Consider the following 11792-nt stretch of genomic DNA (forward strand, 5'->3'; position numbering starts at 1 on the left):
CCAGGGTTCGAGACCTGATGTGCTTTCTTTCTTTTTTTTTTCTGTAATAATGCACTGTATTATTTTATTTACATTGTAAGACAGTCAATGGAAGGATGCACACAGGTTTCACATAAATCAAAGTACATCTGCAGGAGCGATTCTTTACGCTAAATGCACCTAAACAGCGGGATGAAATGAGTGTATTCTGACGCTACCAACTGAGCAAAACAGTACTGTACAGTAGATCTTCAGCGTTTGTGTATTGCACAGGACCTGAATTTCCTCCCTGTGCAGGCCCCCAGGGGGGAAGGGCGATGGGGGTAGGGGGGAGACGATGGAAAATACTGTGCCTTTGAAATGCAATTACATGAGCGTCCGAGTACACTACGGCATACTGTAAACCAACACCAATGGGAAGGAAGTGCCAACCTTATTTTTAATGTGTTCCCGTGACATTCACTTTAAAAAAAAAAAAATTCTCTCCAATACAGTACATCCAATGGAAGGATGCACACAGGTTTCACATAAATCAAAGTACATCTGCAGGAGCGATTCTTTACGCTAAATGCAACCTACAGTACGGTACTGTAAGTGAGCAAAATAGTACTACAGTGGGCGTTTGTGTATTGCACATGACCTGCATTCCCTCCCTGTCTACTGCATGATCTGTGCAGGCTCCCATGGGGGAAGGGCAACAGGCTAGCAGGAGGCGGAGGAAAACACCGTGCTTTACAAATGCGAGCGTCCGAGTCCTCTAAGGCATAAACCAACAGCAATGGGGCGGGGGCCGGGCGCTGTTTGCAGTACTTTCACACATGAAATTGGAAATCTCTCATGAGGCGTCGTGGGCTAGGGGTGAAGGCTCCCACCTCCCTCGCTGGGAGTCCAGGGTTCGAGACCTGATGTGCTTTCTTTCTTTTTTTTTTTTTTTTCTGTAATAATGCACTGTATTATTTTATTTACATTGTAAGACAGTCAATGGAAGGATGCACACAGGTTTCACATAAATCAAAGTACATCTGCAGGAGCGATTCTTTACGCTAAATGCACCTAAACAGCGGGATGAAATGAGTGTATTCTGACGCTACCAACTGAGCAAAACAGTACTGTACAGTAGATCTTCAGCGTTTGTGTATTGCACAGGACCTGAATTTCCTCCCTGTGCAGGCCCCCAGGGGGGAAGGGCGATGGGGGTAGGGGGGAGACGATGGAAAATACTGTGCCTTTGAAATGCAATTACATGAGCGTCCGAGTACACTACGGCATACTGTAAACCAACACCAATGGGAAGGAAGTGCCAACCTTATTTTTAATGTGTTCCCGTGACATTCACTTTAAAAAAAAAAAAATTCTCTCCAATACAGTACATCCAATGGAAGGATGCACACAGGTTTCACATAAATCAAAGTACATCTGCAGGAGCGATTCTTTACGCTAAATGCAACCTACAGTACGGTACTGTAAGTGAGCAAAATAGTACTACAGTGGGCGTTTGTGTATTGCACATGACCTGCATTCCCTCCCTGTCTACTGCATGATCTGTGCAGGCTCCCATGGGGGAAGGGCAACAGGCTAGCAGGAGGCGGAGGAAAACACCGTGCTTTACAAATGCGAGCGTCCGAGTCCTCTAAGGCATAAACCAACAGCAATGGGGCGGGGGCCGGGCGCTGTTTGCAGTACTTTCACACATGAAATTGGAAATCTCTCATGAGGCGTCGTGGGCTAGGGGTGAAGGCTCCCACCTCCCTCGCTGGGAGTCCAGGGTTCGAGACCTGATGTGCTTTCTTTCTTTTTTTTTTTTTTTTCTGTAATAATGCACTGTATTATTTTATTTACATTGTAAGACAGTCAATGGAAGGATGCACACAGGTTTCACATAAATCAAAGTACATCTGCAGGAGCGATTCTTTACGCTAAATGCACCTAAACAGCGGGATGAAATGAGTGTATTCTGACGCTACCAACTGAGCAAAACAGTACTGTACAGTAGATCTTCAGCGTTTGTGTATTGCACAGGACCTGAATTTCCTCCCTGTGCAGGCCCCCAGGGGGGAAGGGCGATGGGGGTAGGGGGGAGACGATGGAAAATACTGTGCCTTTGAAATGCAATTACATGAGCGTCCGAGTACACTACGGCATACTGTAAACCAACACCAATGGGAAGGAAGTGCCAACCTTATTTTTAATGTGTTCCCGTGACATTCACTTTAAAAAAAAAAAAATTCTCTCCAATACAGTACATCCAATGGAAGGATGCACACAGGTTTCACATAAATCAAAGTACATCTGCAGGAGCGATTCTTTACGCTAAATGCAACCTACAGTACGGTACTGTAAGTGAGCAAAATAGTACTACAGTGGGCGTTTGTGTATTGCACATGACCTGCATTCCCTCCCTGTCTACTGCATGATCTGTGCAGGCTCCCATGGGGGAAGGGCAACAGGCTAGCAGGAGGCGGAGGAAAACACCGTGCTTTACAAATGCGAGCGTCCGAGTCCTCTAAGGCATAAACCAACAGCAATGGGGCGGGGGCCGGGCGCTGTTTGCAGTACTTTCACACATGAAATTGGAAATCTCTCATGAGGCGTCGTGGGCTAGGGGTGAAGGCTCCCACCTCCCTCGCTGGGAGTCCAGGGTTCGAGACCTGATGTGCTTTCTTTCTTTTTTTTTTTTTTTTCTGTAATAATGCACTGTATTATTTTATTTACATTGTAAGACAGTCAATGGAAGGATGCACACAGGTTTCACATAAATCAAAGTACATCTGCAGGAGCGATTCTTTACGCTAAATGCACCTAAACAGCGGGATGAAATGAGTGTATTCTGACGCTACCAACTGAGCAAAACAGTACTGTACAGTAGATCTTCAACGTTTGTGTATTGCACAGGACCTGAATTTCCTCCCTGTGCAGGCCCCCAGGGGGGAAGGGCGATGGGGGTAGGGGGGAGACGATGGAAAATACTGTGCCTTTGAAATGCAATTACATGAGCGTCCGAGTACACTACGGCATACTGTAAACCAACACCAATGGGAAGGAAGTGCCAACCTTATTTTTAATGTGTTCCCGTGACATTCACTTTAAAAAAAAAAAAATTCTCTCCAATACAGTACATCCAATGGAAGGATGCACACAGGTTTCACATAAATCAAAGTACATCTGCAGGAGCGATTCTTTACGCTAAATGCAACCTACAGTACGGTACTGTAAGTGAGCAAAATAGTACTACAGTGGGCGTTTGTGTATTGCACATGACCTGCATTCCCTCCCTGTCTACTGCATGATCTGTGCAGGCTCCCATGGGGGAAGGGCAACAGGCTAGCAGGAGGCGGAGGAAAACACCGTGCTTTACAAATGCGAGCGTCCGAGTCCTCTAAGGCATAAACCAACAGCAATGGGGCGGGGGCCGGGCGCTGTTTGCAGTACTTTCACACATGAAATTGGAAATCTCTCATGAGGCGTCGTGGGCTAGGGGTGAAGGCTCCCACCTCCCTCGCTGGGAGTCCAGGGTTCGAGACCTGATGTGCTTTCTTTCTTTTTTTTTTTTTTTTCTGTAATAATGCACTGTATTATTTTATTTACATTGTAAGACAGTCAATGGAAGGATGCACACAGGTTTCACATAAATCAAAGTACATCTGCAGGAGCGATTCTTTACGCTAAATGCACCTAAACAGCGGGAATGAAATGAGTGTATTCTGACGGACTGTGCATCTTCGGTATTTGTGTATTGCATAAGACCTGTGAAGGCTCCCAGGAGGGAAGGGCGTAGGGCAAGACAGTGGAAAATACTGTGGTCAAAGAAAGGGCATATTTAAAACTAAGGGAAACTGTCACAAAGTACAGTAACTACAGTACTGTACGTTGAATGCCTGGACCGCACGACGTCTGAGACGCACGACGTCTGAGGCGCACGACGTCTGAGACGCTCATTGAGCATAAGGACGGTTATGGCTGCTGCACGGGACCGTCCCTATGCTCTTGGTGAGCTGCGTCTCCTCGTTCGCTGGCGGGACAGAACTCTCGCCAGCAACGAGGAGAAAGTGAGGGCATACCGGAGGGCCAGCAGGGACATCCTCCGGAAGTATAACAGGAGGAGAACGGTGAGGTCTCTCCAGAGGAGGTGGAGTGACCTCGTGAGGCGGACCCCACGACGCCTGCAGGCCATAAGGGATTGTAAGTACAGTACATTACTGTAGATTACTGTACTTTAAGTTACTGTAGTTACAGGTACAGTACATTATAGCAGGGGCTGCTGTAGCAGCAGGTATCCGGTCTATACAGCACTGTACAGTATTTGTGGTAAACAAATGGTTAAACAAGGACCAAACGTTAACCCGGTCAAAAGGTCAATTTGTTTTTTTGCGTCGACCTAGATGGTGCGGCTTTTGAAATTGGTTGACACCAGTTACTGTAGGTTGACATGGTCGTTAAGTTGACATGGAAAAAGATCGACATGCGTTTTACAAAAACAATTGTTATTTTTTTAAACTTGTGTATATACAGTACAGTAGTTCTTTACAATCCAGGTGGTCTACGATTGTGCAGTGTACAGTATCATGCAGTGTACAGTATATGCAATGTATCACAGTGTATCGTGCTGCGTAATTGCAGCGTGTCATGCAGTGTACATTCAGAATATGGTATTGTGCAGTGAGTGTAATACATAGTGAATCACATCGTGCAGCAGAGCCGGCCTTAGGCATAGGCAAACTACAGTAGGCAAATGCCTAGGGCATTTGCTATGCTTAGGGGCACCAGCAGCTTCTGCTGATTAAAATGATATGCGGCATGCCTATATTTTGCGTGACTGCGGCTGTATCTGTACCTGGCTAGGGCCAGCACTGTCGTGCAGTGTACTGTATACACATGTGGTAATTGCAGTTTTTTGTGTAGTGTACATTGTATCATATTTTGCAGGGAAATGTGCAGTTTGTCATATCACGCAGTCGTGCAGTGCATTGTGTGGTTTAATTGCAGTGTGCCGAAATTTGTGTTTCAGATAGTACAGTGTTCTAAGGGATGTTACTTTGGCAGAAATTATTCTAAGGGATGTTACAGTGGCCTAATGTGTTCTGACGTGCATTACTCTTGCATAAGGTTCATGACTGGCAGATCTCTACTTTGTGACGTAATGTGGATATACTACTGCACTACTGTGACGTACAGTAACGTGAATAAGGTGCTCTACTGTGTGACACAACGTGAATCAAGGACAGTACTGTGACGTGAATACGGTGCTCTACTGTGTGACACAACGTGAATCAAGGACAGTACTGTGACGTGAATAAGGTGCTCTACTGTGTGACACAACGTGAATCAAGGACAGTACTGTGACGTGAATACGGTGCTCTACTGTGTGACACAACGTGAATCAAGGACAGTACTGTGACGTGAATACGGTGCTCTACTGTGTGACACAACGTGAATCAAGGACAGTACTGTGACGTGAATAAACTGCACTACTGTGACATGACGTGAATAAGATGAATTCAGGTGAGTACTGCATCATCTGTCATGAAATCAATTTGTAATGTAATGAACAGTACTGAGATGGTTAAGGGTGGGAGGGCTGCATGCTGATGTGTGTCATAATGTTTATAAGGGCAATGCTTATGTGTGTTACAATGTCTATAAAGGTAGTGTTCTGTCTAATACCCTGGACCTACTGTACTGTAGCGATACTGTAAGTGTACTGTATGTCACATTTAGAAATGTGCCCCTTAAGTTTTGAAGACAGTACAGTACACTATGCCCTCCTGAGTGATTAGGTGCAGGGTACTAGAATGAACAATTCCATTTATTGTGATGTCATAAAGATGCTGTCAATGTTGAATTTCATTGGCTGTACAGTATGCTGCCATTATACTGTATATATATTTTTACAGGGCTGGTAGCACGACGTCACAGGAGGCGGGACAGGCGCCGCCAAGCTGGTAAGTATTGTCAAATACAGTAGTGTACAGTACATAGTGATTTCTATAGTCCCAACCCCCTGTCCTGACCATCACAGATAACTCGCTGCAATCCGTTAATGTTAAGAATGTCTGTTTACAAAACTAAATGTAAATATTAAACACAAAGTATAAATAACATTGTAGATAGCTGAATACCCGTGCTTCGCTACGGGATGAGGATGGTAAATTCCAGTGATAGTTGTTTGTTAATTTACGTTTGTTGGCGATCTACTGTAGTATATAGTACTGTATACTTTAAGCATACTGTATCTTGCTTCTCTGATGCAGATTGTTTATTGGCCGGACCCCTTTTTGGTCCTGGATACTGTGCAGTACATGTTTCAAATTGACAGCTTCACTTACAGTACTGTTATTTTTTTTCCCACAGTACCACCACCACCACCTGCTGCGCTGCCAGGTATTGTGTAACGAGAATTCTGGTGCTACTGTCATCGTTGTTACACTACTGTACATGTGTCCTGGATACTGTGCAGTACATGTTTCCAATTGACAGCTTCACTTACAGTACTGTTATTTTTTTTCCCACAGTACCACCACCACCACCACCACCACCACCACCTGCTGCGCTGCCAGGTATTGTGTAACGAGAATTCTGGTGCTACTGTCATCGTTGTTACACTACTGTACATGTGTCCTGGATACTGTACAGTACATGTTTCCAATTGACAGCTTCACTTACAGTACTGTTAATTTTTTTCCCACAGTGCCACCACCACCACCACCTGCTGCGCTGCCAGGTATTGTGTAACGAGAATTCTGGTGCTACTGTCATCGTTGTTACACTACTGTACATGTGTCCTGGATACTGTACAGTACATGTTTCCAATTGACAGCTTCACTTACAGTACTGTTATTTTTTTTCCCACAGTACCACCACCACCACCACCACCACCACCACCTGCTGCTGCGCTGCCAGGTATTGTGTAACGAGAATTCTGGTGCTACTGTCATCGTTGTTACACTACTGTACATGTGTCCTGGATACTGTACAGTACATGTTTCCAATTGACAGCTTCACTTACAGTACTGTTATTTTTTTTCCCACAGTACCACCACCACCACCACCTGCTGCGCTGCCAGGTATTGTGTAACGAGAATTCTGGTGCTACTGTCATCGTTGTTACACTACTGTACATGTGTCCTGGATACTGTGCAGTACATGTTTCCAATTGACAGCTTCACTTACAGTACTGTTATTTTTTTTCCCACAGTACCACCACCACCACCACCACCACCACCACCTGCTGCTGCGCTGCCAGGTATTGTGTAACGAGAATTCTGGTGCTACTGTCATCGTTGTTACACTACTGTACATGTGTCCTGGATACTGTACAGTACATGTTTCCAATTGACAGCTTCACTTACAGTACTGTTATTTTTTTTCCCACAGTACCACCACCACCACCACCTGCTGCGCTGCCAGGTATTGTGTAACGAGAATTCTGGTGCTACTGTCATCGTTGTTACACTACTGTACATGTGTCCTGGATACTGTACAGTACATGTTTCCAATTGACAGCTTCACTTACAGTACTGTTATTTTTTTTCCCACAGTACCACCACCACCACCACCTGCTGCGCTGCCAGGTATTGTGTAACGAGAATTCTGGTGCTACTGTCATCGTTGTTACACTACTGTACATGTGTCCTGGATACTGTACAGTACATGTTTCCAATTGACAGCTTCACTTACAGTACTGTTATTTTTTTTCCCACAGTACCACCACCACCACCACCACCTGCTGCGCTGCCAGGTATTGTGTAACGAGAATTCTGGTGCTACTGTCATCGTTGTTACACTACTGTACATGTGTCCTGGATACTGTACAGTACATGTTTCCAATTGACAGCTTCACTTACAGTACTGTTATTTTTTTTCCCACAGTACCAACACCACCACCATCACCACCACCTGCTGCTGCATCCGAGAGCTCCGGAAGTGGTAATAATTACTTTTTGTTACAGTCACACTAGTTTCCTACAGTATTACTGTAATTTTTGTATTTTACAATACTTGTCATCTTTTACACACAGACCGCCTCGTAATTGATACAGAGGAGGAGCTCATTCCCATTGATTCGGGGGAAGAGGAGCCAGATTATAGTAAGTACAGTAGGATTTTCTCAAGCCCATTCTTAAAAGTATTGACCAAGTCCACTTTTATTACTTTTCAGGCAGGGAATTCCAAACATGCACTGTACAGTATTTCCCTCACTGTGAAGACCCCTTTTCGCCTCTGTGCGAAATCGCCTCTACTTCAACAAGAGTTACTGTGCACGTGTCCTCTGTGTCCATCTTATCAAAAACCGTTCCTGTGTATTGTCCCCTTACTGTACTGTATACAGTATATTTGTAAAGGTTAATCATGTCCCCTCTTAATCTCCTCTTTTCCAATGTAAACATGCCTAGCCTGCCTTTCCTTGTATTCCATCTTCTCAATCCACTTCATCACTTTGGTCGCCCGCCTCTAAACCTTTTGTAGTTCCACGATATCCATTTTGTATTATGGTGCCCAAAATTGTGCATCCGACCCACCCTCCACTAGCCTAACCCTCCAATCATACTCTGAATCCACACTCTGCATTCTGAATGTCGGGATCCAGACAGCAGGTCTTTTAAATACAGTACTGTATGTCCCCTACCGCTGGACAGTCATTCTGCTCCTACTGTATTATGAATATATCTCTGCCTCCTGTAGCACTGTACTACTGTGCAATTTTGTAGTAACTGTACTCTACTGTATTTTGTTTATAATATTTTTTTATTTTCAACTCAGTAATTATTGACAGTGAGGATGAAAAACCCTCTCCCCAACTTGGTAAGTAAACTGCAGTATTGTACTGTACTGTACATTGTGTTAAACCAATGGGTTGGGTTTGCGTGACCAGCAGTCAGGATTCTAGCGGTCAGGTGACCGACAGTGGCATCCTGATTGCAGCAATCCCAACAGGGTGAGGTACGGTATCCTAACCCTCCTCCACTACCCCCTGATTCTGGCCTCGACATTCTCGTCTCTGTGTGCGAAATTTACTCTCCTCCTCCAATTCCTGACTGAATTTTTGCTTTACTGTATTCAACACAGAATACAAAAGTATATTTCATGGATTTTTTGCTTTCACAGGCCCTACACTGTCACAGGCGGTGGCGGAGGAGGAGGAGGAGGACCAGGACTCTCTGTCCCTCACCACACTGCACCCATTAAGTAAGTCCAGTCCGGTACATCGTGCCTCTGTAGAGCCAGTTTGAGCAAGGAGAGATTGATTGCTTCTTTTTTTGGTGGGGGCCCAAACCAACCAGTCATTTCAGCCACAGTCGTGTGGCAGACCCTGTTTATATAACATAAGGGTGGTTGGGAGGGCCCAATCACAATTCCATCTTGCACCTCTTTTTTTATTTATTTTTTTATTTATTTATCTTTGCATCATGTGATGTTTGGGGAAAATTGTTATAAGGTTTGATGTAAAAAAAAGGTTAAAAAAAAGAGGCAGATTAGATGGGCAAAGTGGTTCTTACAGTATTTGTCATCAAATTCTATGTTTCTGTATGCAGACCCTCCAACATGACCCGCCGCACTGCTCTGTTTCTAGACTTCCCTCTTAATTTATGATTTCCATCACCTGTGTTGAACTAGTTATATGATAAGAAAGCTGTTTCTTCACAGGTGATGGCAATAATAAATTAAGAGGGAAGTCCAGAACCAGAGCATTTTGTACCATGTTGGAGGGTATGTGTATTTCCTGGAATTAACCTTTTTTTTTTTTCACATTAATGTTTTTTTTCACAGGCCCTACACTGGAACAGGCCACGGAGGAGGAGGAGGATGATGATGATGCTGCTGCATTTAGTGGTAAGAATTATTACTGACATTGATCTGATGCCATCAGAGTAGCACTTTTCATCAGATTTTTCTGGCAAATGCGTAGAAATCGGATGAAAATTGTTTTTGTTTGAACTGGTGATATTGCCCATACAGTAGCAACCGATCACATCCCACATTAACATTTACAGTATCTAGTTACACTTACAGACGATAATACAGTACAGTAGGTAATATTTGATTGGTTGCTACTGTATGGACAACATCCTGTTCTAAAAAAAACACCCATCTTACTCAATTTCTCTCTCTCTCTCTCTCTCACCCCTTGTCACTGTCTCTCCATTCATCTCTCTAGATACTGTCAGTGATGAATTTCCCATTAGGCACGAGAGGCACGTACTGTACCTAGTGGCGGCATCTGTTTGGGGGCCTCAGTTGGATGCTTACAGTATGCTAATACTGTCATCCCAAAAATTACCACTACAGTAACTGCTAAATATTTTAAGTGTACTGTACAATATGCACATACAGTACTGTACAGTATACATAATTCAAAAGAAAAAAGAGTTGCTACTGTACCTTATTCTAGTCATAATCACCGGCATACGGGTCACTCACAAATTTTCTGATGGTCTCGGTGGGGTCCCTTGGAATCACCATGCCTGTCACAAGCATACCTTTTTTTACCCACCTGACACTGGGCCTGGAAACTAGTGTACTATTACTATACTTTTTACTGTATACTGTATCTTATAATATTCTTCTCTTTTACCCACAGACGACGAGCCAGAATACATTTTTGGTAAATATACTGTACAGTAGCAATAGTTGGTACTGTAATTACAGTATTTTTTTTTCTCCAACATTATTTTAAGTCAAACTGATATGACTAACTGTACTGTATTATCTTTTTACAGTCCGTCGCCAACCAGTGGAGGAGACACCTGGTAATAAAATAGAAATACATAATGCACTGTACTGTATTCTAACTTACTGTAACATGTATAACACTGAGCTGATCATCTTCACACCCTCTGACATAACCTTACAGTACAAACTGTACTTTCTCTCCTTTTTCACCCTCTTCACTCCACAAATGCATGCTGCGTTTCCTGACTACTGATATAATAGTGTGTAGAGCGTAGCGAGGCACCGTGCCCACCGCGTGGCGAGCGAAGCAAGCATGCAAGGGGCTGCTTTCCGCTCGCCGCCCCTGTCGGGATTGTGTGGTCGGGATTCCGGCGTCTGTATTTTGACTGCCGGGATCCCGTCCAGCGGGATTACGTACTGATCTCCAGTCTGAGCCTGCCCTAGGCATAGGCATACTTGCCAAATGCCCAGGGGCACAAGCAGCTTCTGCTGATTAATATGATATGCAGCATGCCTACAGTATATTCTGTGCATACAAAATGCATTACTAATGTGCAGCATTATGTGTATACAGTACTTTGTTGTGTAACATATACTGTAGCAAGGGCACTACTGTGTGGTCTAATGTGAACAAAGAGCAATATGATGTGATGCAATGTGAATAAGTGGGAATACTTTGAGGAGTAATGTGGTACTATCATATGATGTAACGAGAAAAAGAGACACTATTGCATGATATGTTGTGAATAAAGTTGCAGTACTGTGTGGCGTCATTTCAGATTGGGGAATTACTGTGTGGCCTTGCCCCTTCCCAGCAAGAACATGCACCGTTTTGGGATGCACACCGAATGTGCACACTGTTGCTATTTTAAACATACAGTACAGTAAGTTGGAGGAGCACCAAAATGACGACTGCTATGGTTGAGGGGTGATGGTGCTGGGAAAGGGGTACAGGCTCAGAGGCGGAAATAGCATCTGTGCAAGGGGGCAGCATCCAAAAACTTGACTAGGGAATCATATTATTTATGGCTGGCTCTGAGTACAGTCCACTATTATGGATAGTACTCCCTACAACACCACCTACAGTACTGTAACCCTCTTTTTTCTGAAGCGGTCATGAAATGTCATGACTGCTAATACATACA

General features: G+C 44.1%; 1 long non-coding RNA gene across 1 annotated transcript; it reads left to right on the forward strand.

Annotated features, from left to right (window-relative positions):
• Positions 1–7999: 7999 nt before the first annotated feature.
• Positions 8000–9807, forward strand: LOC134928997 (uncharacterized). The gene is made up of 4 exons (XR_010178194.1): positions 8000–8063; positions 8737–8778; positions 9082–9162; positions 9745–9807. It is a non-coding gene; the product is annotated as an uncharacterized LOC134928997 (long non-coding RNA).
• The last annotated feature ends 1985 nt before the right edge of the window (positions 9808–11792 follow it).

This window comes from Pseudophryne corroboree, chromosome 5 (assembly GCF_028390025.1).
Source record: "Pseudophryne corroboree isolate aPseCor3 chromosome 5, aPseCor3.hap2, whole genome shotgun sequence".
Lineage (NCBI taxonomy): Eukaryota > Metazoa > Chordata > Amphibia > Anura > Myobatrachidae > Pseudophryne > Pseudophryne corroboree.